This window comes from Equus asinus, chromosome 12 (genome assembly GCF_041296235.1).
Source record: "Equus asinus isolate D_3611 breed Donkey chromosome 12, EquAss-T2T_v2, whole genome shotgun sequence".
Taxonomy (NCBI): Eukaryota; Metazoa; Chordata; class Mammalia; order Perissodactyla; family Equidae; genus Equus; species Equus asinus.
The window spans coordinates 18,549,263-18,555,262 of NC_091801.1; positions in this window are offsets into that span (position 1 = coordinate 18,549,263).

Sequence of the window (6,000 nt, forward strand, 5' to 3'; positions counted from 1 at the left end):
TCATCTATTTAAGTGGCTCAGACATCATGAGTTGTTGCTATAGTTTCCAGCTATGTTGATAACACCAACGGCAGCAGCCCACAACTTCGCAAAAAAGAAAACCATTTTTATGAGGGAAGTAGTTTAAGACATGTTCCTAGTCATGAGTTGGCTCAGAAAGTAATCAGCAGGAAAAGCCTGCTGTAAAAAATAGGTAGGAATATGGGCATTAAAGTGACCAATTTATTGAATTTTCTGAGGAAAATAATTTAATACAACCCAAAGCAACCCAAGATATAGTTAGAAAAACTCCGAGACTCACAGGAACTGAAATAGAGACGAGTTTATACCGCCTTGACATGAAACCGAATGAACCTGTTTCTTTGATCTGGAAAATGGTTCAGAGAGCGCTCATGTTGTGTGTCGGGGATGGGAGTGGCCCAGGCTCAACATCTTTCTTGCTCCAGATTAGCCATGTTCAAACTCAAACTGAAACGCCTGAAGTTCAGTGCGTTTTGTAATAAAGAGAAAAATTCTATTTTAAAGCAAGACTACATTAGGGTCAAATGCAAGGCTTTTCAGATCACAGGACTTTCTCACTTTCTATATTAGAGTCGTGAGAAAAACCAAAGGCAAGTGTTAGGAGATCAGAACCCTTAAACTGCTAGCATCAGCTTTTTGATAAAAAGTAGCTAGAAATTACTTTAAATCTTGCTAAGACCATTAATTATGTAAAGTAAAACTATTATCCTTCCCTATTAGGTAAATCTCATTGTCTTCTAATCTAGTTATTATGGGTATCAAGAACAAAATATAAATCGCTCCTTTTTTTCTCTCTCATTTCCTCTTTCTTTTTTCTGTCTCTTGTTTGGATAATCTATTGTGTACGTAAACTATGTCTGTTAATAGTTGACAATAACTTATTTACATAAATTGTGTCAGCAGTTACTATGTTCCTCAGAGAACCTTATTAGGCCTTTGAGCTCAAACCTACTAGGCAGACTTTGAAGATAATAAATATTTTAGTTGCTTATCAGTAGGAAATAATAGCTTTTCTTAAATACTGTTCATTTGGTGACTCAGTTATTTACTGTCAATTATGTGCAATTAATGATTGAACCCATTTCAAAAGCAAAGGCTTAATAGCCTCTGGCTTAAAGAGGTGCGTTGCTGTGATTTCCTTAACTAATTCTCTAAGGAATCTGTGTCTGGCTCAACCAGATGTGTCAAAGACTTAAATAGACTTTAAGGGATTATAATTCTTCATATACCGGAAGACGCTTAAATTCCCTAGATTTTCTAGAATAAACAATCCCAGTTCTTTTAATATTTTCTCACACTTTTTTTTTTTATGTTTTATGACTCTCATGCGAATGCTTTCCAAATTCTCCGCATTCTTCTTTAGATGAAATGCCCAGTAGGAGACATGGACCTCTATAAAGGATTGGGTAAGTCCTTAGCATGGTGAGAGTATTCTCTCTCAGGTCTTCAATTCACATTCCTGTGATGCAACCTACAATTATTTGTACATTTAAAATTACATTTCATCATTATCAGATTTTAAAATCTGAACTCTATATGCTTGTTTAGCTTACTTATATTTTTCACATTATATTTAATAGGTTGTTTTGATTATCCTATTGAACTCCTCTGCACCTATTTTACTGAAACTGTACTTTTCCTGGGTAATTTTGAGTGTCATAATATCTGTTAAGACAAAAGACATCCAAAGTGGAGGGTGCACATCCTAGGGGTGCACAAGACAATCTACTATAGTCCAGAAAGAAAATATCCCAATGGCTATTTATTTTGTTTTATCTAAAAAGAAAGAAATTAAGCTTAATTATTTAACATGCACATGTTGACACTGGCGCGCTCACACAGTCCTTTGTCAGTCAGCCATACGTATGCTCTGTGAGGTGTCCTGAGAAGGGTGGGCTTCCACTTGAAGGGAAACTCTCCTTCATGCACATTCAGTGTATTGCACTTTTGTGTGGTATAGGAGATCATCGAGGTTAAATTTGTAAAACAAATCCTTTCAATAGAATCTATATAATACTTTGTACTGAGATGGGAAGTAGTTGTGGAAACTCTTTATCTTCCATCAAAGTATTCAAGATACTTGGGGCTAAAAACACAGCTCCTGGATAACGCATTGCCTGGTTCTGACCATAGTTCTGCCATCACCAGCCATGTAACCTTGGGCAAATTACTTAGCATCTCTGGGGTTCAATTTCTTCATCTGTAAAATGGAGATCATAATAGTGTCTACTGCACTGGGTTGTACTGAGGGTGAAGAGAATTAATACATATAAATCTACCACCAAAATAAGCTCTACATAAGCACTGTTACTATAACTTAAAAGAATAGTTAAATATGGAGATGAATGATGCATTTTCCTCTGACAAAAATACAAGGTATCCAAATTTCCCTATCTCATCTGTTAGTACTTTCCTTTAAAAGTAAAGTTTTGGGGGGCTGGCCCTGTGGCCGAGTGGTTAAGTTCGCCCGCTCCGCTGCAGGCAGCCCAGTGTTTCGTTGGTTCGAATCCTGGGCGTGGACATGACACTGCTCATCAAACCACGCTGAGGCAGCGTCCCACATGCCACAACTAGAAGGACCCACAACGAAGAATATACAACTATGTACCGGGGGGCTATGGGGAGAAAAAGGAAAACATAAAAAAAATCTTTAAAAAAAAAAAAAAGTAAAGTTTTGGCAACGAGTGAGAGAATAATTCCATCCACCACCCCGCCCCCCTTAAAAAGTGTACATGTGTTTTGAAAGAAATACTTTGGAGAGAATGTTTTGAAAATGATGCTTGGAAATATTTCCATTAGTATGTAATTTTGTTGCAAAAACCAGTGTGTATGTGTCCTATTAAAACCCTAATATATGCACACCTAAAAATTTTGCAAACATAATTTTCTATTTGTTTAAATATTTTCTAAATAATGAATTTCAGTGGGTCTTAAATTTATCTATTGAAAAGGTAAAATGCAATGCCTTTAAATTAGTTTGCAAGAATTGCTGATTGATAGCAGAGAAAATGGAAATTTACTAGTTGAACTTCAACCAAAACCTTTGCAGAATGGTTGCTGAGAAAATGGGTACTTTTTAATAGGTATGGCCAACAAAAATGCATTTCTTCCATTTAAATCTAAATATCTTTTTCAGCTATGATAGCTATTAAAATAAACTAAACTTAGAACCAGATCTTCAAATCATGATATCACAAAGTGTTAAACTAAGAATTTAAAAAAGTACAAAGTAATAGAGAATCAAATGACAGCAAAAAGGTTCTGACACTATTAATAAAATACCATTAAATTATTTTAAATATATTGATTACTTCATCTTTTTAAATTTGGGGTTTATATTTTACAAGGTGTACAATATATTAGTATAGGAGGTCACAAATACATTATTTATGGGTATATGTTTTGGGTATACAGGAGGTCACAAATATGTAATTTACAGGTGGTTGTGCATGGTGAAACATTTTTAAGAATGGGGTACATATTCAAAAGCAAGATGTCAGTTATCATCCACTCTCTCTCTTCTTTGGTTTGGTGTCATCTAAGAATTTAATGCCTTTTGTTCTCTTTCTTCTTCATTCAGTAACTATTTGTTGAGTACCTAGTGTGTGTCAGGTACTATGCTAGGCTCAGGGAGGTAGAAGTTAAAAATATGATCCCCACCCACCCTCAGTAGTTTAAATCATTTATGAAACATATAGTAAGGAACTATTCCCTGTGGAGCCTGAACTCCACAGTCTCCCCAGCTTCTCAGCTCCTTCCCCTACCTCCACTCCCAGGCCTTTACATAGATAGCCATCCGCTGTGGGTTGAGATTTGAATTTGAAACTGTTCATTTGAACACTCACTTCATTTTTATGTGGTTTAAATAAACCATTTATGACTTTTCTCTTCCAGAGATCTGCAATTTGCTTTTAATGTAATCATATGTGAATAGAAATATTGCTGGTTCAACAGACATTTCCTCTGCAAAGCACTGTGTTAAGACAGATGGAAGGTTCAGGTACAAAGATATACTGTGCTTTCAAGGGGATTTTATATCCTTGATATCACATGAGAAAATGAGAAAAACACCTTAATTTTTTTCTTATGCCCGTTACATTCTTATTAAATGTATCCCTCAATACACTGCATTTTTAACTATCTTACCACTTTTGCCTTGTGTTGTATTTCTTCAAGCCCTGTACCATACTGTTTGAAAGTATTGCAGGCATGTTATTTGGCTTGAACTAGTTCTTTCAAATTTCATCTTGTTCCTTGTAATTTCAACCCATGACTGGGATAAATTTTTTTAATTGCTACTTATTTGCATTGGAGAAGAATCATATGAAAAATGGGTAGAGGAAAATATTTCTGGAAACTGTGATCATAGAAATTAAAATTCCCTACATGTCTAAAATGGATTCCTATACCATTTCCCTAAATAGCAAGAAAATATGATGATTTGAGGTATTCAAGGTAAGAAACTGGATTGTATGACTTCCCAGGTTCTCCTTTACTTTTTTTTTTTTTTTGGTGAGAAAGGTTGGCCCTGAACTAACGTGTGTTGCCAATCTTCCTCTTTTTGCTGGAGGAAGGTGGTTCCTGAGCTAACATTTGTGCCAGGCTTCCTTTACTTTGTATGTGGGATACCACCATAGCATGGCTTGATGAGCGGTGTGAAGGTACGCATCCAAGATCCAAACCGTGAACCCTGGGCCGCTGAAGTGGAAAATGCTAACCCGACCACTACACCACCAGGCCAGCCCCTCCTTTACTTTTAAACTCTGTAAATAAGCAAAGTCAAAGCTCACAGCCTTCGAAGGAACTTATACCTGTGTGACTTTTTAAAAGCAAGCAGTACTGATAGTTCAGAAACTTGGGCCATGGTATGAAAAGTCAAAATTAGTTATAAAAGTCTGTGGTAATATAAAATTCAATTTCGAAAAAATGTAAGTAGCATATCAAGGCAATCAAGAGACAATATCTTTATTTGAATTTTAACTGATACATACTCCTTGGGCTATCCCTCCCACAGAAGAATGTGACTTTCACTATGATAATCATTTTCTTAGAAAATAGAAAGAAAAATACAATTTGAACAAATTTCAGTACACTGTAGTGATTAAGGACATGGCTTTAGAGGAAAACAGCCCTGGGTTTGAATCTCACTCTGCTGCTTACCAGCCTTGGACCCAGGCACATTTCCTAACGCCCTAGCCTCAGCTTTCTCGTTTGTAAAAGTAGTCCCTACTTTGTAGGGTCTTGTGAGGATTAAGTGAGGTAATCACAGAGTAAGAACACAATTCATGATAAAATTTAAAATTATATATCTATATATAATGTACATAAATTACATATATATTACATGTATAAAATGCATACCCATTATGATAAGCAGAATGATGGCCCCCCCAAAAACACCCACATCCTAGTCCCTGGAACACGTGAATATGTTACATTTCATGGCAAAGAATTAAGGTTGCAGATAGAATTAAGGTACTAATCAGATGACCTTAAGATAGGAAGAATATCCTGGATTTTCTGGGTAGGTCCAATGTAATCACATGGGTCCCTAAAACTGGAAGAGGGAGGCAATAGAAGAGAGTCAGAGAAAGAGATGTGACTATGGAAGAATGGTCAGAGACATGCAACACTGCTAGCTTTGAAGGTGGAGAACGGGGCCATGAGCCAAGGAATGTGGGTGGCCTCTAGAATCTGGAAAGGGCAAGGAAATGGATTCACTCCTAGAGCCTCCAAAAAAGAAGGCAGCCCTCTGACACATGGATTTTAGCCCAGTGGCACTCAAGTCTGACTTCTAACTTACAGAACTGTAAAACAATACGTTTCTGTTGTTTTAAGTGTCCAAGTCTGTGATAATTTGTTACAGCAGCAAACAGAAAACAAATTAGCTATTTAGATATTTATCAAGGGCCCTACAAAAGATGCAGATAAGTGTGGGCATATGGAGAATTGTCTTTTTTTCTTCCAGTTTTGGAAAGC